Source organism: Tamandua tetradactyla, chromosome 15 (assembly GCF_023851605.1).
Source record: "Tamandua tetradactyla isolate mTamTet1 chromosome 15, mTamTet1.pri, whole genome shotgun sequence".
NCBI classification, from domain to species: domain Eukaryota; kingdom Metazoa; phylum Chordata; class Mammalia; order Pilosa; family Myrmecophagidae; genus Tamandua; species Tamandua tetradactyla.
The window spans coordinates 80,812,585-80,835,347 of NC_135341.1; the positions used below are offsets into that span (position 1 = coordinate 80,812,585).

General features: G+C 39.7%; 1 protein-coding gene and 2 long non-coding RNA genes across 3 annotated transcripts in view; 2 read left to right on the forward strand and 1 right to left on the reverse strand.

Moving 5' to 3' along the window:
• SLC35G2 (solute carrier family 35 member G2) overlaps positions 1 to 22,763 on the forward strand; it is a 61,634-nt gene that overhangs the window by 2,098 nt on the left and 36,773 nt on the right. The gene's annotated exons all lie outside the window — the stretch shown is intronic.
• LOC143657629 (uncharacterized) lies at positions 10,068 to 13,552 on the reverse strand. Its single transcript, XR_013162931.1, has 4 exons — positions 13,444 to 13,552; positions 12,497 to 12,524; positions 10,914 to 10,999; positions 10,068 to 10,612 (listed from the first exon to the last, which is right to left on the reverse strand). It is a non-coding gene; the product is annotated as an uncharacterized LOC143657629 (long non-coding RNA).
• LOC143657630 (uncharacterized) lies at positions 10,528 to 16,043 on the forward strand. Its single transcript, XR_013162932.1, has 3 exons — positions 10,528 to 13,144; positions 13,850 to 13,981; positions 15,362 to 16,043. It is a non-coding gene; the product is annotated as an uncharacterized LOC143657630 (long non-coding RNA).

Here is a 22,763-nt window from a genome sequence, read left to right on the forward strand (position 1 = left end):
CAAAACTCCTAGAAATGAAGTTGATAGTTCAAAGGTTAGGGAGATTTTATTTTTTGATACATTAATTTGTATCATTTGTTTTTCAATTGTTTATTTTCTCTCTCCTCCCATGTGTTATTCTTTCCTGTGTTCTCAGCACCCACAACAGTGGTGAGTATATGGATGTTCAAGAAATATTTATTGGAAAAATATACAGGCCCAGATTGTGCTACAGAAAATATGTACCAATATAAACACTAAATTCGAGTGTTGTTATCCCCACACTCAAGAAATGATGTTTTATCAGTCTTTAAAAAGTATTTTCCAATTGGATAGAGAAAAAACACATCTTTTCATTTATTAGGCATATTTCTTTTTTTGTGAATTGATAGCTCATATATTTATTTTTCTATTAATGTGCTTTTATTTTTCTTATTTATTTATGAGAGCTCTTTGTACACTAATGGCTGTTATATATGTTACATTTTTCTTGATCTTTATTTTTAAATTTTGTTTATTCATGCTGTTTAGAAAATTTTAAACTTTATGCAAATATATTTATTTTTTCTTTATAATTTCTGGCATTTATGTCAGTCTTACATCCCTCTATAATAATTTTTTTACAACTTTTGGATAATAAAAACAATGCTGCATTGAACATTCTTATAATATATACCCTGTGTGCTGGTATAACTATTTCCTTTGCATACATAACTAAAATGAAATTGATGGATCGGGGAGAATGCACATTTTACATTTTGCTGCATATTGATCGACTGCCCTCCAAAAATCTTGTACTAATTTGCTGTGCAACCGATATGCGACCGTGATGTTTTACATTCTTCACTTATGCTAGAGATAACCAGCCTTTTACGTTTTGCTCATATACAAGGCAAAAAAGAACTCACTTTTCTTTTAATTTCATTTCCTAGACTTTTATAGAAGTTGTGCATCTTATCGTATGCTTATTGTTTGTTGGTATTTCTTCTTATATGAATTACCTATTTGTGGCCTTTGCCCAGTTCTCTTGTTTTTTTAAGAGCCCATTTAAATAAAAGATGTTGACCCTTTGTTATATTTTTTCTAGTTTGTCATTTTTTTTTTGTATGCTGTATGGTAGGGTCACAGTTCATTGTTTTTCCATGTGAGTGAGTATCCGTTAATGCAGCACCATTTGTTGAACTTTTTGTTGTTGTTTATTTGCTTTTTGGAAAGTGCATGGACCGGAAATCAAACCTGGGTCTCTGTCATAGCAGATGAGAATTCTACCACTGAACTACCCTTGTACCCCATAGTTTGTCATTTAAAAAAAAGCTTTTTAATGGTTTCTTCTTTTGTAACAGAGTATTTGAATTTCTATGGAGTCAAATCTGTCAATCTTTTTCTTTTGATGTCTGACTTTATATTACACTTAGAAAGAGTTCTTCACCCCAAGTTTAAAAAAATATTCTCTAAGAGAGAAAGCACACAATTAAATTTATGACTTAGGACTAGAATGTAGAATCATATTATATTTCGATAGTCACTAATTCTGTTTCTAAATAGTATCAAGTAGGCTTCCTCTCCTGTTTATTAGTGGACTGTCATTCTGCAGCCAGGTGGTGGGTAGTTGCCAACAAAAGGGCCCAAACTGAACAAGGGCCAAAATCAGACTGATTTCATTTAATGAATATGGCTGATACTTCTGTTTCAGCTATTAGGACTGAGAGTCAGTGAATCCAGTCATATGAGGAAATAGTATTTGGGGAGATTGTCAGGAATATTGACTGATTAATAAATTACAAATGCTGTATTTTCATACTTTCATGTAATTTAGCATCTATTCAAAGACACCATCTTAATAAAGTCCAAGAGAACGTGTACAGATGAAAATATACCCAAAACCAGGTATAAGTTTGATTGGCACTTATAAAGTTAATTTTCACCATATCTTAATTCAAATGGATGGCTGAATACGTTTTAACGTAGGTATCATTGCTATCTGCACTTCACTTCTCCCAGCTGCTCTTTGCACTTGTTAGCCTGTCTGGTCATCTAACAGTTTGTAGTCATCACAGTGAGCATTAGACCCTCCCCAGTTATTAGGTGCTTGAGGAGTCTCCGTCTCTTAGTGACTTGAGTAGGAATATAATTTTTCAGTTTGACATTGAAACTGGCTGTTAATGAAAAAGATGATTTGCTATCTTCATTTTCTAAGCAGGCCCTCCTTTTTCTCTGAGCAATTTTAAACATTTCCTTGGTGATGAGAGTCTCTTCTTTCTTTTTCCTTCCTGAGGTCACCCTGCACCATAATGTTATTCTTAAATACTCTGATAAATTGCTATTCCAGGATGTCGTGGGCCATGGGAGGTCCTCCTTGTTTTTTGTGGTCCTCTTTCGTATTTTGATTATAGAATCAGGCAATGATCCCTCCCCCATCACCACACCTATCTGTTTTTTCTGCCATTCTGCCCATAGTTATACATTAACCGGATAGCCAGAGTGTTACATTAGCAGGCACATTAGCAAGCAGTGCCTGCTGGCCACTGGAGTAGTCGTGGGAAGGAGAGTGATAATCAGCTTTTACACCAGAACTGCTGCGTCTCATCTTTTATCCATCTGTCCTCTGGTCTGGACTTAGAAATACCCTTCTACTTTATAGGAGATGTCAGAGGTGAGCTGAGATCACAGAGCTTTTACCTTCCTTTAGACCAATACATGTTAATATATATATATAATTCTTAAGTTTTGGCACTTATGTAAAATTATACATGTTGCATTTATTAGGGTTCTCTAGAGAAACAGAATCAACAGGAAACACTCACAAATATGAAATTTATAAAAGTGTCTCACGGAAGCTGACGATTCCGATGGAGGGTCTGGACAAACTCCACAGGAGAGGCTCGCCAGCCGAAGAAGGAAGAGAGCCCGTCTATTCTGAATCCTTCTTAAAAGGCTCCCAGTGATTAGATTAAGCATCACTCATTGCAGAAGACACTCCCCTTGGCTGATTACAAATAGAATCAGCTGTGGATGCAGCTGACGTGATCATGATTTAATTCTATGAAATGTCCTCATCACAACAGAAAGGCCAGCACTTGCCCAACCAAACAAACAGGTACCACCACTTGGCCAAGTTGACACATGAACCTGACCATGACATATGTTAAACTGTGTATACACTTCAGATTCTTTTACAGTTATTGCTGAAGCAGAATTATATATAATCAATGGGCATATATAATACCTTTTGTGCACTTAACATTATTTCATAGCTGTAGCCATATGGGAACCCAGTTCATTGGCCTGTTGTCTTTTCTTAAGTTTGTTTAATAATTTCCTGACTGCATCAAAATCACTTGTTTTGTGTCTCTCCTTCCTTTTATTTAAGTCCCCAAAGCAGCAGCAACTTTGTTTAACTCTGACTTTTTAAGAATTTGATGAAAGAACTGAGAAAGTCCAGGTGATCTAATTTCCATTTATTATTGACTTATTTATTTTATTTATTTACTTACTTATTTATTTCAAAAAGAGAAAGAGTTTATTGCTAGGCACATAGTAGGAGAACAGATGGCCAAGTGGCCCAAAATCTGGCTCCCTAAACTCCAGTAATTCTGATTATTTTATTAGAGCAAAAGAGGGGCAGGGTTTAGGATAATGAGCACAGTGGCCCCCGATGATGTAGTTAGAGGTGATCTAATTATTGAGCATGTGCAGACTGATTACATGCTTAGTCACAGAATGTGTGTAAGAAAGTGGTAGAATGAGGTCTAGGTGACTTATAGATTAAAGTCTAAGCTACTGAGCATGCCAGGCAGGCCCCCTTTGGTTAGATCCAGTCTCAGCTATCAAGATAACTTTAGATTTGGGGTGGGTTATTTCTGGACTGACCCAAGACCCTCCATCAATAAACATAGAGGCTGTGTTTAGTGATTACAAGACTCTGAAGTTGAAAAACTGGATAACTGGGTACAAATGAGGGGTAGTCACAAGGTTTTTACAATCACAGGGACAGAAGATAAGGGCTATATAATCATTACCAGAGATCAAGTCAGCTGGATTACAATTTAGAGATTTCAGGAATTTCCTTCTCTGTACTCCAGTATACCAGAAAGCAAAAAGGAATATCTAGATGATTCAGTAATCAAAATAATCTCTTAAATCCTGATTTCTCAGTTATAATTCCTCCTCCCATTTGATAATTATCTCTTGATCCTGAGGGATATCTGGGTGATGACTTTCTAACTGCTTCTAGGCTGAAAAGGGGCATTGTTATTAAGGGGCAAAGGGATGAAACCAGTTATTATTTTTGGAGAGTCCAGTATCTCAGGGTTTCAGAGCTTCTCTGGCATTGGAACAACCTGGAGGTTCCAAGTCTCTGAAAAACAAACTTAATAAGTAAAATTTTATAAAGCATGGGATATTTTTCAGAGTTTCCAGGGACACTGTTTGTTGGGGTTTGCCATATTGTGGCGATTTGCAATATCTGGCTGAAACTTGCATAAAAGTAACCTCAGAATGACCTTTCAACTTGATTTGAAAAATCTTAGCCATTGAAACTCTATTTCTTTATCTCTTTTTGTTCAACTGAACCATGATGCCAGGGCCAGGCTCATCCTTGGAACTTATGTCTCACGATGCCAGGGCCAGTTATGTTTCATGCTGCCAAGATCAGGCTTATACTCCTGGAATTTATGTCCCACATGGTAGTGGGAGGGGTGGGGGGAAGCTCAGAGTTTGGCTTAGAGAGAGACCACATTTGCATAACAGCAGAGATTTTCTGGAGATAACTCTAATCAAAAGTAAGTTCAAACATACTATTATAGAGATAAGTTTTGTAAGGGCGAGCCTCAAAATTGAGGCCTTGGCTTATTCAGTTGGGAGCCCCTCTTGTTTAAGGAAATGTCAGGAATTCCCCAGGTGGGGAAGCTTAATATTTCTATTTTTCCCTGTCCCTCAAGGGACTTTGCAAGCACTTTTCATTTTCTGCCCAAAATACCCTGAATGCATCATTATCTAATTTTCCATTTATTATGCCACCCTGGCTGCTGTGTCGCTCTGGTTGAACCACTGTTCTAAATGGGCGTGAGAATCCCAAAGCTGAGTGAAGCTGCTGAGGATGGCAGCCAGGTAGTCATGCTATTGCTGAGGGGAACACAGCCAGGTACTCATGTTACTTCTTGGATCCATTCGTTTAAAATAAGGAGAAAGGAGGTAAAGTTGGGTTGCAGAATATGGCAAACAAAGCTCTGCAACACAGGTAACCAGATCCAGAATTAGAGGTCTCTGGTGAAGAGGGTGACTTTCTCCACCAGCCATAGCATGGCCAGCTATGCCAGAGGACTCATTCATTCTCCAAATGTTTGTTGAGTCTGGTACAGTGCAGTGACATGGAGATACCAAGAAAAAGATAAGGTCGTATCTCTTGCTCTTGGAAAGATAGCCCTTTAGCAGGGACTAGTGTTATATACACAGCTCACAGTGACACCATGTGTCAAGGACTATAACAAAGCCCTGTAGAAAATTTTCTAGAACCCAGGGGAGGAACAGATTGTTCAGTGAGAGTCTTGTCCAAGTAGGTCACCAGGAAGATTGTAGGCAGGAGTCTGCCAAAGAGTGATTTGTTGGGTGGTAAGTAACTGATGCCTTCAGGTTGCAAACAAATGTGCTGAAAGTTAATGCTGAGCCTCACTTTATTATTTTATTTGAAAAATAGGGAATAATAGTAGTGCTTACCTTGTTAGGGTTCTTGTGGGGTTGAGATAACATATGTAAAGCTCTTGGCACAAGCCTAGTGCATAATAGTTTAGTCTGTTTTTCTTGGCTCTCTGTGGAGTTGCATGCAAACCACTCTGGACAAATGATTATCGTCAGAACTCTCAAAGGTAGGAGATTATATAAAATCTTTGTCTCTTCTGAATCGTGTAATAATTCTCCTAATCTGGAAGTTTCTCTTTTAATTTAACTTAAATCCTTACCTGCTGTTTTACAAATTCTCACACTGTCTTCAAACAAAATAAGTCTGGCTTGGAATTTTCATTACCTTTATTTAATTTTCTAATACCCTGCTGTTAAACCAAATCCATATTTACTTGTATAAGCTCCTTCCTTTAAGACCCACAGCACTTGTTTCATCTGTTTTTTTTGGCTCTTATTATCATATCTTTTCTCCTCCATTAACATGTAAGTTCTTAAGAGAAAGCTCTTAATCTTATCTCTCATGATGTCTTAGCACAGTGTCTTCCATATCATAGGCATTCAGTAAGCATTGACTGAAGGAAGGAATAAAGGAACACACGAATGCATGAGGTGGCCGGAATAGCTGGTGTGATCGCAGCGATGTCAGGTTGCTCTTATAGAAATGGAATCCCCAGAATAGGGGAGAGAATAGAAACTCACATTTGTTCAGAGGAGAATGATTTACGATGGTGAAAAGACTGAAAGCCATGATTATAGTTTCAGCCATGGAATATTTGAAGAAAGAGGGGATAGTCAATTTTGAGTGATGAAAACTTTTGGTGGGAGGCCTGAATGGGGAGGGTAGGAAATAGTTGTTCCTGATATTGAAATGATGCCATATAGAAGAGGAAATCAATTTGTGAACACAGAGGATGTATGTAGGAACATCTGGAAATAACATGGAGAGAGATTTTTTTCTCAATGTTAAAAAATAATTTTCTAATAATCAGAATGACTCCCATTTGGTTACTTTGAGAAGTAGTTTCCTGTCATTGTAGGTGTTTAATCAGAGACTATACTAATTGTTGTAAATATTGTAGAGAGTATACTTGCTTGCAAAAGAATTGGAGTAGATGAATCCAGACTCATTTTCAACTCCCATGGTCTTTAATTCTATGTGTATTAGTCAGGGTTTTCTAGAGAAACAGAACCAACAGGGGATATCTGTAAATTTGAGATTTATAAAAGTGTCTCATGCAACCGTGGGGACCCAAGACTCCAAAATCTGGAGGGCAGGATGCAAGGCTGGCAACTTGGGTGAAAGGTCTTGACAAACTTCACAGGAGAGGCTAGCTGGCTGGAGAAGCAGTGAAAATTATCTCTTCTCCCTTAAAATTTTCCACTAGCTCACATCAAATCCAACTGATTGGATTATCTCATTTGTGGGATGCACGCCCTCAGTTGATCATACGTGTGTGTAATCAGCCAGAGCTGCAAACAACTGACTGATGATTTAATACACCAGCCTTCTGGTTTATCAACCAGCCATGAAATATCTTTGCTTAAGGGATAGGTCAGTGCTTGCCTGATCAGAAAACTAGGCATCATCACCTGGCGAAGTTGACACTAGAACCTAACCATCACACTATGTATATTATTACAGTATCACGGATTGTTACCCTACATTAAATGCATACATGTTACTATATATATTATATGTATATATAGTGTATATATGCATGTGATATATTCTCATTATCATCACTATTGCCTAAATTAATGAAACATGAAAATGGATTTTAAAAATATCTCTCTTGGTTAATTAGAAAAATTATTACATGTCTTTTGCTTGGGAACAACAATTTGGAAAACACTATTTAAATTACAATAAACAAGTTTAAATTGTTGTTAGCATCTCAAATGCAAATAATTACTATTTCAGTTTCTTAAATCTAAAAAGAGAAAACAAATGTTAGCCAGAGACTACTTTGCCTGATTCAGATGAGTTGTATATTTAAAATCCAGGATTTTATCATCCATTAGAACCATCATCGTTACCATTGCCATGATAGCTAACGTTAATTGAGCATTTCTTATGTGCCTAGTCTATTCTAGGCATCTCACACATATTAACTACTTTGCTCAACGTGATTCCCAGTATTTTTTAACGTTTTAATTTTGAAATAATTTCAGACTTATAGAAAAGTTGCAAGTATGGTACAGTGAATTCCTGGGTGAAGAATAATTCCTGTGTATCTTTGACCCAAGTTCTCCAACTGTTAACATTTTATAACATTTACTTTGTCATTCATAGTCATGCTTTCTCTCTCTCTGTCTCTCTCCCTGCTCCCTCCCTCCCTGTCAACCAATTGAAAGTAAGTTGCAGACATGATGCCCCAATTTCCCTAAATACTTATATGTTTTCCTAGAAGACAAGGACATTCTTCTAACTACTGCAGTATTGCTACCAAAACCAGGAATTTAACATTGATGGAATCATACTATTTAATCCACAGACCTCATTCAAATTTTTCCCTTTGTCCCAATAATTTACTTTATAGGAAAAAAACATTTTTTACTTAGAATTGATAGATCCCAACCCTAGATCATGAGTTGCGTTTAGTTTCATGTCTCTTTAATCTTTAATCCATGATAGTTCCTGAGTCCTTCCTTGTCTTTAGAAACCTTGATATTTTTGAAGATGTCAGGCCATCTGTTTTGTAGAATGCCCCTCAGTTTTGGGTTTATTAATTTGGATTTCCTCATGATTAGATCCAGATTATGCATTTTTGGGAGGAATATGATAGAAATGATACTGTGTTCTTCTCAGTGTATCATATTAAGAACTGCACAACGTTGAGTTGTCTTTTTGCTGGTGAGGATAACTGAGATCACTTGGTTAGCATGATGGCTGTCAGGTTTCTCAATGGTGAAGTTATTATTTTTCTCTTTATAATTAATAACGGTTTTGTGGGGAGATAGTTTGAGACTATGTAAACATCCTGTTCTTTAACCAACTTTTACTCACTTATTTTAGGATTCTCAACTGAATAAATTATTATATGATAATTATCAAATGATAGTTCTTTATAATATCAGCATTTTAAAAACATTTATCAGTTGGTATTCTGTTGTAAGAAATAGCTTTTCCTTTGTCCTTATTATTTATTTACATGAGTATGGACTTGTGGCTTTCTGCTTTATTCAGTGTATTATAACCCATCAATATTAATTGAGCTGATGCTGAACTTGTTCCACATTTGGCCATTGGAATCTCCTTCTAGTTGGTTCCTATGTCCTTTTTTGGGGTGGGGAATATTACTTTTATTTTCATTTTAACATTTTCTTTTAATTGCAATTAGACCTATGCCCTTTTTAATTTATTTTATTTTAATTTAATTTTATTTTTTGTTCTTATGTCCTTTTGACATATGTGTATCATTCTTGGAGCGCTTCCTTTCTTTCTGGTGTAAGAAGCTGTTTCAGACTCATCTTGTACTTTTCCTGCCCCAATGAGTTCACTTATTTCATCAGCTATTTTTCCAAGGAGTCCTGGTTCCTTTTTGTGGAAAATGCTTTTTAAGAGCCAAGGTCTGGGAACTAGATGTGGACATCACTGCTGGGGTGCCAGTGCTTTTAGTCCATCTCAGCAGACAGACTTAGAAAATATACAAACAAATACACACATGCATCAATATCACTTACTGTACCTATCCATCTGTTTATATTAAAACCCATGAGTTGGGCGGGCCATGGTGGCTCAGCAGGCAGAGTTCCTGCATGCCGGAGACCCAGGTTCAATTCCTGGTGCCTGCCCATGCCAAAAAAAAAAAAAAACAAAAAAAACATGAATTTTCTCCAATGTCTCCAACTCCACAGAGTGCATTTTAGGCTTCACTCTTTTCCTATTTATAACTTCATTCTTTGACAAGGAGAAATCTAGCTCCCTTTATCCTCTATATTTAGCTGTTTGCTTGTTCTCCCTGTGTGTGACCAATCTCCTGACCTCACAGGCCACTTCCTTGGTCCCAGCCCCTCCACAGCACCGGACCCATCAGCCCCACCCGTTCCTCCATCCTGACAGCCTCCTTATGGCCTTAAATTATGAAGCTAGTAAGTGGTGGAGTAGGAATTCAAGCTTCAAAACTGTTAATTACTTGACAGAGAAACCATTATTGGATTTTCTAGCCCAATGAGGACCCTTTGTAAAACTGCTCATAGGAAAGATGTCTCTAGGACAGAGGCCCTTGATCTAACGTGGTGAAGATTTGACCAGGCAGAGTGGCAGCTTCTAGGGAATTGCATGCGGGACAAACTTGGAGGATCGAGGGCAGAGGAGGGAGGCAGATGCTGCCACCTTGTAAGAAACAACAGTGATGGGATTTTCTAAAATTGGTGAGGTTTGGGGACCAGACAACCAACTCCCTTGCACCACAAACATCCTACTACATTCTGTTACTGTACCAAGAGCACATTCCATTGACATAAACATGTCACTGTACTATATTTCTAAAGAGGGAAATATTGCTTTTATTGGCAGCTTCTTAAATTGAAATTCTAGGGGATGGATGGTAGTATCCGCTGTTTTGCTGCTGACTTCATTTCCTGGTCCAGAAGATCAGAAATCTGTTCATGTTTTAGAGAACAGCATGAGGTCCATCTGTTCAGGTCAGATTTTTCCACATTAACATGAAGATTTATGGGTTGATAGCTTATGTAAGAAAAACCAGTGGTAATTATGTTGTATTCTTTGCTGCCATTTGGAATTTACATTATATTTTTGGTTAGTCATCAAAATCTAGTTATACACACACACACACACACACACAATTAGATTGAATTAATTCTTTCAAACATTTGATAAAGGTGTCCTCCTCAGTTGTGCAGTGTTTCACCTCTGTTTGGGTTTGGGTACCGGACTCCATCCATTCATATTCTCTCTGTGATATGGTCTGTTTTTCCAAAGTTTTCCTTCCTACAGGAGACACAAAACACAAGAGCTACATTTGGCTTCCTGGGTTACTATTCCCTCTGATTGCAGTACAGAGACATGATTTTTTTCCTCCCATGAAAATAACTTGTTTTTGTTATTTTAAGGTAAATATATACTCATTGTTCTAGCTTGCTAGCTGCTGGAATGCAATATACCAGAACAGAATGGCTTTTTAAAAAGAGAATTTAATGAGTTGCTAGTTTACAGTTCTAAGGCCGAGAAAATGTCCCAATTAAAACAAGTCTATAGAAATGTCCAATTGAAGGCATCCAGGGAAAGATACCTTGGTTCAAGAAGGCCGATGAAGTTCAGGGTTTCTCTCTCAAGTGAGAAGGCACATGGCGAACACAGTCAGGGCTTCTCTCTCAGCTGGAAGGGCACATAGCGAATACGGTGTCATCTGCTAGCTTTCTCTCCTGGCTTCCTATTTCATGAAGCTCCTTGGGAGGCATTTTCCTTCATTCCAAAGGTCACTGACTGGTGGACTCTCTGCTTCGTGGTGCTGCAACATTCTCTGCTCTCTCTGAGTCTCCCTCTCCAAAATGTTTCCTCTTTTATACGATTTCAGAAACTAATCAAGACCCACTCAAATGGGTGGAGACATGTTATCCCCTAATCCAGTTTAACAACCATTCTTGACTAAATCACATCAACCAGGGAGATGATCTCATTACAGTTCCATATATACAGTAGTGAATAAGGATTATTCTACCTTTAAGAAATAGGATTTATATCAAAACATGGTTTTTCTTAGGGAGCATATATCCTTTCAAACCAGCACACTCATGTAGAAAATTAAACAAAAAAGTGAAAAGAAAAATTTCCCTATCCACAGGTATAAATATAAGTTGTTTTATATAAATTGAACCACACCATGAGTACTTTTTTACACCATTTTTAAACTCAACAGTGTTGTGTGACTGTGTAATACTGTATTGAAATTTTATTATTCAGTTTCCCATTAGTAGACAATTAGGTTATTTCCAATTTTTCATTGTGTAAAGAAAGTCACGATGAATGTCTTTGCATGCACTTCTTTGTGTATTTTACTGGTGATCTCCTTGGGATATACTCCTGGGGATGGCATTGCTGGGTCAAGAGTACACACATTTTACATTCTGATACATGATGTTGATAAAATCAACTCTTGATTAGATGGATCACACTATGCTTGTCCTACATATACAATACCCCTGCCAATGACAGGACTTAGTAAAGTCATTTTACAGCCTTGCAGTAGTATTTTATATGCACATATTTTTGCTCCTATAAACATTAAAACAATGGAGTGATTTTAATAAATGTAGGTTTACCACTTATCCAACCTGGTATTGTTGGTTTCATTCAAATTTGGCTTATGGTTTGGTCTGAAACAAGAGGCATCTGGTCACCATTTTTTTTTACCACGTCTTCTATTATTTTAATGAAATGTGGTATATGGCTGAGTTATAATTTCATTTAGTGATGTATATCTGTGAAAAACTATGAAGAATCAGTAAAGATTAAACCAAACCAAATTTGTAAAATTTAGAATTTATTCACTTGGTGTTTATATAAGACTTGGCCCCAAGAGAGATTTCAGGCTTTCTTATGGATAAAGAGCAGCATGGACAGAACAAAATGTGAGCAGGTGGTATGGGGAGTGTTTGAGGGATTTGAGAGTAGAGTGTGTTGATCCTGGGGTGTTTCTCTTCTGTTAGGAAGTGATGTGTATCCTCAGGGGTTGGCCGGCTTCTTTGAACTCAGTTGGTTGTTTGTTCTTTCATGAGAGTTAGGTAACTAACTGATAAGCAACCAAGGGGTACGACTCTAACAAGTGTACTGGAACAGCCCAGTAATCTGTTACACATTTAGTTAGCATCTTACCTAATTGGTGCTTCAACTGCTTGAATACCTACACAAAACATAACAGAAAAAGAAAAGGATCATTTATTCCTGCCCTTCCCCCTTCTAGCGATGGCTCCCTGCCATCCTTAACAGATTTCACACTGCATAGCTGAATTTAAAGGTGCTGATTCACTGCACACTGCTTTTTTTTTTAAGACAGGAAAGTAAATGATAGATAATAACTATATGTTCATTGAGAATGGCATGTTTTTGCAAATTGATAAATTTACCACTTCAGAGATTAGAAAGGCTCTTTCCTGGAAGGGTAAGTGTCAATTATAGATGGTGAAAGACTCTTGCATTCCAGCAAGTCCTTAACTGCCAGCCAACGCATTCATCATACTGTGCCAGAATGGATTTTTACACGGCACAACATAAATTGCTCTGCTCCAAATCAGGCATCATTGCCTTCACACAAGCCAAATCAACCTGCTTGTTTGAAAACTGCCACGTAAGGAAAGTATTTTTTTTTCTTTCCCAACCTCAGTTAACCTTTTCCTTTCCTGCTTTGCACAATTTATTACAGGCTATGAAAGTCATTAATCACCATTGAGTAGAGAGGAAACAGGCTTCTCACTTGGACTTTTGCCTACACAACTAACAGGCCTGGGTGCTTCCAGGCTGATGGTAAGACTGACGTCTAGCGGACCCCAATCAGACTGATGACTCCCATCTCTCTTCACCTTTTCCATACCTTCTGCTCTCACTTAATTCTTTCCTTTTTTTCTGTCCTGTCCCTCCAAGAGCCAGTTGTTGACTCCCGGCAGTTCCTGCACAGAGGAAAGCTCCTGGCTATCCCTTGCCTAAACTTTCTGCTCTAGAACTGTCAGCTGAGTCTCCAGCTCAAACATGGGCTATCCCTCCTGTTTGATGGCTCCCTTCCCACTTGCCCGCCTCAGCCCATCTCATCAGGCCACTCTCCTTACCTCCCCTCTGCTCCAAGTTCTTTAAGTGGCATTTTCTACCCTTCTATAACTCAGACAGACACAGCCCAGCTAAATCCTCAGGTCTGTCTCCCGTTCTCCCGTAGCCCGGTTCAGCCCAACCCTTCTTGACCCCCTTAGATCACACCATACCTTGCTCCTCCCCGCCTGGCCCATTCTGGAATCCAATAACTGCTGCCTTTCCCAGTTCAGCTATGTGGCCTTCATCCCCAACCCTGCAGGCCACACCCCCAGTTTCATTCTAACTCAGTCCTGCCAGCGCAGCTTTGACCTTCACTCTCGTGGTCAGTTTTTTCTTTTCAGCTCAGCAAAGGACTGCCTGTCCCTCACCCAGGCATCCTGCACTTAAGCTGATTTTCGCTAACATGCTGAAGCTCTTATCATTCAGCCCAGAGTGCCCCGAATCTCTGCTAGCAGGAAGTGAGTGACCGGACATCCTGTGCCGCTGTGCGCCTGTTAGCCCCACAGGGAGCCGTGTTTACAGAGGGAGTCACCACTGACCTGCTACCACCACAGTCCGGTGAGGATGATGAGTTTAGGCTCATTCTTCCACATTCCTGCCCTGGGTTTTCTGAACAAAAAGATACCCTGAAAGATGGCTGGTACAGTCTGGAGGGGCAGTTAGCCATTACAGAAACAGAAAAGCTAGCTATTGCTATAGTCATGCAGAGCTACGTCCTATTTAAAGGGTTGACTATCAAAATAAGTGCCCAAAAACCAGATTCCAGAATGTGGCAAGATTGCCAAATCACAGACTCTCAGAGTAAAGTAAATTGCTTATTCTTGGGAATAAGAAGTTCGTAGATAGAGCGTGGACTTCATTCTCTACTCATTTTTGAGTCACATTTATGTTTAGTGTTAGTCAATAATATGAATGTAAAGATCAGAATTTTTCCCAAAAAACAAAACAGAACAATTTTTTAGGACAAATACCGAACTATTACCACCATACAATGATGTCCCCAAATGTGTGGAAAAAAAAAACCAAAACATTAGTTTATAGCCAATTTAAAGTACAGTCTAAAATTAGGTCTTCTTTACTCTGGAAATCTAAAATGTGGAAGATAACCACTTGTGACTAGTGTAAGTAAAAAGTGTTAAGTAATAAGATAATCATTTTAATATAGGATTTAATAAAATGTCAATATTTCTTGTAAATATTCACATTAATATTTTGAAGTATTTTGAAATAAATAAAATATCTTCCATATTTTATAAAGCTACTCCTAATAATATTAACATTTACTGTTCTTAACTGGATTCAAAGCATATTTTATTCTAGCACCCAAAACATATTGAAAATGGAAAAAATGGTTTAAAAAACAATCATTTGGTCTTTTGTATCCCACACATTCAATGCCCGACTTTTGGTGAATATCCTTTAACCCATTTAGTTCAGCCCAATTTCGTGGCCATTTTCTTATTTCTTCCACATGAGTGATTCAGGATTTACTTCAGAAGACAAGGAGGTATGAGGAGTGAGGCTCAAGCACTTTCCTATTTTTAGACTGAAAGCTCTTCAATGATGTAGCACAAATGGAAGTTCTCTTGATTTAAGAACTTTCGAGAGATGTTGACCCGTCTCCCAGGTGAATCCTTGCTGGGTCTTTCTGGCGCTCCTGGGATAGCATGTGGCCAGCACAGAGTGCAGGAGCAGGTGAGACTGGGGAAGCCAGTGTCCCTAGCATGGATAATCAGATGTGCAGCTCAGTGGTGAGGATGAAAGCATGGGGAGAGTCTCAAAGGTAAGGACAGAAATGGGGTAATGAATAGCAGAGCCTATGATTTTAACTGTGGTTACCAGAATGGGGTAAAATCCAAGACGCAGTTGTAGAATGCAGTTCAGCACTGAATATTTATTTGTTCAGTCAACATTTATTCAATGTATCCTGTGTGCCAGGAACACAACGTGTGAGTGAGAAATTGCTTGCGCTTCGTGGAACTCAGACCGCAAATGAGGTCACGATGTGGTGTGCTTCCTTGAGATGATGCCTAGATCTGTTGCAGGAGTGGACGTGGCAGACTGAAGGAGCCACTTTGGGTGAGATGTGCTGACAAGTCCTGCCCAGCGTGGATCTGGAACAAGGTGGAGCCGTAGTGTAATGGCTGCTGTCCTTTCTCTCTGGTTTTGAGTGTCTCGGAAAGAGTGCTTTAAAAATCAGAGGTTGGAGTGAATTTGGCCTGGAATTTTGGCCTAGATGAAGATTTGAGTAGCTGTGTTTGGGACAAGATGTGCAAGAGTTACTAAAGAACAAATATGCCTTGGTAACTGCATGTCCAGAGAACAGTGATTAATTACACAAAATGTATAGGGCCCCAGGCAAAGATTACTTGAAGGAATTATTCAGACTCTGTCCTAGTGTGTGGCCCTAAGTCCTTACTGAGCACAGTTGTCGTGTGTTCCTGTAGTGTGAGTGCAACGTGCCATCTTTAAGGAAATCCTGTGCTGCTACCCAAGGCTACCAACCAATCCCGGTTAACATCTTTCAAAAATCTATCAGGCTCTCTTGATACATTGCAGGTTTTTTTCTCAAAACAATAACTCTGTAAGAAGCAGAATGAAGGCAGATTGTTTACTGTGAGTCACTGTAATACACTGTCCTGTCTCATCAGGAAAATGGGCAACAGCTATTTAAAGCTATTAGATGGGATCATCAATATTATCTTCAGTCTTTGGTTCCTTAGCCAGGCATCACAGTGAATGAATACTCTTCTCATAGATTTCAAAATATTCAAGCTTTTATTGGAGTCAATATTAAAATAATATTGCTAAAAACAGAGTAGGCAGGAGAGGCTCTTGACTGATCGGGTGCAGTTTTAAATATTGTATGGTATGCCAGCGTACTGTGGATGTCACAGGGGGTTTTAGTTCCCTGGCTGCTATACCATACAATGAGCTGTCTTACACAATGGGAATTTATTGGCTCATAGTTTTGAGTTCTTACACTGCAGGGCTCGGAACTTGCCTCTGTTGTCACAGCTCCTTCTGACTGACTTCTATTCCCCCTCCCTCCCTTTGAGGACCTCATGATTACAGTGGGCCCACCCAGATAATGAAGAATAATCTCTTTATTTTAAAGTCAGATGATTGGCAACCTTAATTCCAACTGCAACCTTAGCTCCCCTTTGCTGTATAAAGGTAACATTCAGAGCCTGGGGATGAGGGCATGAAACATAGAGGGGCTGTGGGGGAGGGCATCACCCTGCCTGGTACAAATGGGGCTCTGCGCTGTGGCGTAGAAGAAAGAGCTTGGGTTTAGAATAAATTAGGTCTGGCACCACCATGAACTGTGTCCCCTACTCACTGGCCAGTCACTTGACCTCTCAAAATCTATTCCCTCACCTGTAAAATGATGATTATAATCCCTGCTTCATAGAGTTCTGACCTTTGAATAAGTTTTGCTTACTGTAAGGCCTGACACAAGAACTTGTTTAGAGCCCTGGGCGCTGCGGCCCACGGGCGAGCCCCCAGCCCACACGTGGCCCTTCCCGGGGAACCCCCAGGGCCAGGTGCCCCCTGACCTGTCCCCAGCTGCCCTGCAGGAGCACGAGGGGCCTCAGGCTGCCGCGCCTCTCGGTAGCTGCAGTTTGCCAACAATGCCTGCTCTACGATCCACCTTCGTTTCCTGGCACTTGCTGCCCCCCATAGCAGGGCTGGGGCCTGTTCAGCGGATGGAGGAGGAGGCAGAGGTACCCGGGGAAGGCCGCTGTCCGGGCGAGGGCTCCAGCAAAGCCGAGACAGCCCTGCGCTCTGCAGCCTGCAGCCGCAACCCTGGGCCACCCAGCCGTGGTGTGGAGTGCCAGAGGACCGCACTACTGATGACAAACGCCATTATTTATTTTGGTATTTCAAGAAAATGGATATGTTTTCAAACACACTAAGACATAAAATACAGCATAATAGAAGATGATATTGTGAACCATGGATTGTACACTTTGAATGATTTCATGGTATGTGAATATATAATACATCCAATGAACAAATATAGCATAAAATGAAATTTATACTTACTTCCCATATAAATTATCAGAAGTTATTTTGGTGGGGGAAAAAGAAATTGCTTAATAGATGTAGCTCCATTATAATTAGAGGATCTAGAGCCATATTCAAGACCAGATAATCCGAAAGAACACGTTTCAGGTGCCTGGAAGTGTCTGTCCTTGATATTTCCTGTTATTTCAGTTTTTCTTTCGTTCTAACTGAACAGCTGCATCAAATCCTTTCAATACCAATCTATTGATCCTAAAGAAGCATACAAAACATTAATGGAGACATACTTTAGTTCATTTTTTTTTTTTTTTTTCACATGGGCAGGCACCGGGAATCGAACCCAGGTCCTCTGGCATGGCAGGCGAGCATTCTTGCCTGTTGAGCCACCATGGCCCACCCACTTTAGTTCATTTTTAATCTCAACCAATTTCTTTTCATAGACGACGTTTGAAAGGAGAGCAAAGGTGCAAACGCAAGCACTCCGATTTATCTTCTCTTTAACTCACAATCTTCTCCTGGCCATCAAAAACCGTTTCTTCATTTACATTTAAGGGGACAGCTTCAAAATTGGTATCTGTCCATTTGCACTCACGTGGCTTTTCCTGAGTTGGTGATGGATCCATCCCATGGTAAGAAGGGATCCATGGCAGTTGGTCATTCCATTTGCCTTTCAGCTCTCAGACAACCAAAAGTGACACATGACCTGTTGTGTTCAAAGTCCACTGCTGATCCATGTTAAGTAGTCATTAAAAGGGATGTTGTAGAAAATTTAATGACATGGAAAAGTGCTCACGACGTATTGATAAGTTAAATAAGGAAGTTACAATAAGGATGTTCAGTTTGATAGTGTTTTTGAAAAGAACATATGTGCACAAATTCAAAAAAGGCCGGAAAGGGTCAATCCAATATTTCTGGGTGGTAAGACTATGAGTGTCTTTTGTCTTTTTTTTTTAACTCACATTTCTGAATTTTCTGTAATAAACATATCTTGCTTTTGTAATAGGAATAAACAAAAAGTTGATATTTATTTAGAGATCTGATGGTGAATAGCTCCTGCTTGTCCTGACAAGCCCAGCGGATCCTGATACTAAATCACCGCGGACTTGCTGGTGCTGGGACGCACTTGACTGGGCCAGACTGTGAGGTGTGCACGAGGAAGCAGGAAAATAGTAGCTGAAATTCAGTCTGAAGATGTTGGAAGACATGTGTCTGCAGCACCCTTCCTAGGTGTTTGGGAATGATTTAATTATAAAAAGTGGATACTAGTTATTTAAGGAGCCGCTCTAGTTATGCCTGGGGAATTTAATATCAAAGAAAATCTGGGAGAGCTAGCAGCAGAAACAGAGCCAGCGTGAGAGAAGCTAAATATACACATTCTCTTAATAACCCAACTGCAAATTCTGATGCTTTCTTATTCTTGAAGTATGATTAAGAATTTTACAATTAAGGAAAGAATTTAATGGATACGTCTCCCTAGTTAAGTTACTTGCAATTAAATCATTTATTTCTATTACTTATATTTTCTTGTTAATAGAATTTGCCTCATTTTATGAAAATGGTCCATTCATTCATCTAACACTAACAAACGCTTGTTGAATGCCCATCTCATGCCAGGCACTGTGTTAAGGTGCTGCAGATATAACAATTAGTAATACACAGCCTCTGTTCTTAAAACTCTTACTGGTCTAGTGGAAGAAAAAAGCAAATAAAGACACAGTTATAATTCCATGTGATAAACTCTATGATAGAAGGTGCCAGTAAAGCACCGGGGTTGGGAATCCGGCTTAGGCTTGGCATGGGAAATGGTCTTAGGAAGTTTTCCAGAGGAGGTGATATTTAATCTGGACCTTGATGAATGAGAAAGAATTAACCAAGTGAAAAATCAGAAAAAAAGAGAGTATTTCATAAAGCAGCAACATCATATGTGGAAATCTAGAGGCATGAAAAAGCCTGGCATATTTAAGGAATCTCCAGTAGTTTGGAATAGTGAGGACAGGCATGGGAGGAGGCTAAAGGAAGAAGGTAGGGTGAGTTCTGATCAACGTTTATAAGGCTTGGATTATTAAGGGAAACAGTGCAGGTTTCCAGTTACTTAAGACTGCCTTTGATTGAGCAGTGATGCTAACAGCAGATTTGGATATTTGGGCCTATAAGAGCCTGTAGAGGTATCAGGAAGTCTTAACTTCATTCCCCATTCTTTTCCGTGCCTTTGTCATCTTTGTTTTCAAATCCATTCTCTTCCATCCAGCAAACATTTATTGAGTGCCAGCATGTGCCAGGCACTGTGTTAGGGGTTGAGGATTTAATGGGGAGGAAATCTGCTATCAAGAAGTATGAAGTTTGGTGGTAAATACAAGGATCCAAACAAATGAATGCAGGGACAATGTGGGCAAAAAGATGGGGGTGGGGGAGTGGGGCAAGGAAGACTTCACAGAGTAGATGACACTTAAGCCAATCAGTGAAGCACAAATGTCAGCTCTTCACTTAGACAAGGGAGCAGCGGGAGAACCAGGTCATTCCAGGCAGGCAGAAACATGTGAAAAAAAAGAGCTAAAATTTATTGTGCACTTTCCAGCTGCCCGATACTAAGTTTCAGGATGTACTAACTGATTTAATAGTCTTATGCTGCTCTGTGAGGTAATATGCAGATATACCAAAGAGGAAATAGGCAAAGAGGGAGGTTAGGTAATTTGTCCATGGTCACATATTTAGTAAATGCTGTATCTAGATCTATGCATTTTGGCTTCAGTATCCACTTCTTTTTTTTTTTTAAAAAAAATTTCCAGCCCTTATGCTATCCTCTGCCTTCCTCAGCAGTACAGTATCTCATGGTTGCATGTAATCTTCCAAGATTCATTGTCTTAGAGCCAGAAGGGCCCTTAGACCATCTGATTAAGTGGTTCTCACACAAGAAAATTATACAATAGAATTACTGGGAGGTCTTATAGAATACTGTTATCCAACTCCCTACCCCCACCCCAGCACACACACTGGAGGAACTACTGTGTTTTAAAACTTTACAATGTCATATATGTAAGAGAATAAAATGTTAAAAGAGGCAGAGGCCAAATACCAAGTGGCACAGGGGTAAGGCTCAGAGGAGTGAAAAACATACCATGTACCCTGGAGTGGCAGGAGCCCAGGCCTGGGGAGGGATTCTCAGTGGAAGGGGTGATCTGGTGGTGGGACTTTTTCTCCTGCTTTCTGCACAGATACTTTGCCATCATCATCCCTTTCTCCTGTCAATGCATTTATGACTTCAGGAAAATGAAAATAGTTTCTTCTATTCTGGAAACAGAATGTGATTATGACAGTGATAATGCTTTGTCATTAAAAGTAATGAAGGAAGTGGCTTCCTGTCCCTAGAACCCGGATGGAGGTGGTGTATTTTGAAGCGTGATGGACACATCTGTGTTCAGCTGGAGCACACTTGCTGTCCCAATGAGGGAGCAGCAGTTCTGGGTCCCTCGTGGCTTTGGGGATAGCCAGGGTGCGCACCAGAGGCAGCCTGAAGGGGAAGCCCACTGCCTATCAGACATAGAGGCGATTTATTTAGTCCTTTCCTGCCATCTTTATGTTGGAGAACTATATTCTCCTTAAAAAAACAGTCAAGTATTGCAATTTGAAAAACTTCCAATGCACAGTGTCAGATGAATGCTGTTTAGTCGAGGGGGGAAAAAACCAATTTGTCATTTTAAAAGAAACAAATTCAAAAAATAAATTTTTTAATTGGGCATTTGGTAGTTGGATGTCCTAGAAAGCATCAAATGAGAAGCCAGAAGGTTTAAAACCGTTCTCAGCTGCAGGGTGCAGCCTCCACCATAACCTCGCTGTCAGGAGCTAGGCCCGCTGAGTCAGGAGTGACAAGTGGACAGCAGGCAAAGCCCACATACAACAAGGACCGCTCCCACAGCAGGGGAGGTGAATTTAGCTGAGCTGAGTGTCTTTGTGTTGGGATGAGGGAGTTAATCTTTGCTGCCAGCCATTTCCATAAACCCAAGCGTTGCTGGGGGCCTCTGAACAGTTCACAGATCTCCACCTACACTAGCCCTGACAACCGCACTCTAGGGACCCCTCTAGACCTGCACTTCCCAGCCCCACTGCACTGCAGGCTTCCACTTGGTGAGGCTGAGGAAAAGGTCTGAGCCTTGCTGTGGCTGCAACACTTCTCACGCACCCGGTGGAGCTGTCACACTGCCGGGGGCAGCAAGCATTGGAGAGGAGGGGGAGGGCGCTGTTCCCACTTCAGGAAAACTGTAAATTAGCTCTTGGTACTGGGATTGGACTGACAGCATTTGGAGAATTGGTGGAAAGTTGGGGTGGAATACTGAATTTTTTAAAAAAATTATTATTAATAAAATCAATCAACATACAATACGAACATTCCATACTTGGTGTGCAAGCAGTGGCTCACAGTACCATCACATAGTTGTATATTCATCACCATGACCATTCCTCAGAACATTTACATCACTCCAGAAAAAGAAAAAACTCATACATACCATACCCCTTACCCCTCCCTTTCCTTGACCACTAGTACTGAATATTTTTTAAGCTACAATAAGCTCATAAAATATGGCATGCAAAAAAAAAAAAAAAAAAGTAATGAAGGAAATATCATTTCCTGAGATTATTTGCATGAATAAATGGTGGATACTTCTGGGCTAATATGTCAGACAGGGCTGTGTTTGTGGGGGAATAAGTGGGGAAAGAGGGAAGGTATTGGGCAATGGAAAGGGTGACAGAAGGGTAGGGAGCTGAGAATTTTAGATGCTACGCAACAAGGTTCTTGACCAAACCTTGGAACAAATGTTCTTCAGCAATGCAGCTTTATTGTCCTGCTTCACGAGGTCTGCCCTTCACGTGGGAAGTGTTTAGTAAATATCTACTGAGTTAGTCTCCTAAAGTGAACCTCTCCCTTGACCCCCTTGAAACTCTTTTAGTGTAAAGTGAGATACGTCCTTAGCTTTTTCCAAATTTTTAGTTGTCTCCGCCTTCCTGCTGCTCCCCCACCTCAAAACCTCCTATGGCTTCACCTCCTTTCACAGCTGAGCTAACCCGTAGTAAGCGTTTAGTACAATGCCTAGACAAATATAGACATCAATATGTGCTGGTTATTGATGGTGGTAGTATTGTTATCAACTTCTCCCATGTTTCCTTCTGTTCTCACTGGATTTTAGAATCATTAGTTTTACCTTTTTTCACTTATTCTATTTGTTCTCCATTTCTTGCTTTGATCCTAATTGTGGTTATTTCCATGAGAATGCTGAAAATGTTCTCATGACCTCTGACTCACTCAAGGTCTTCCTTG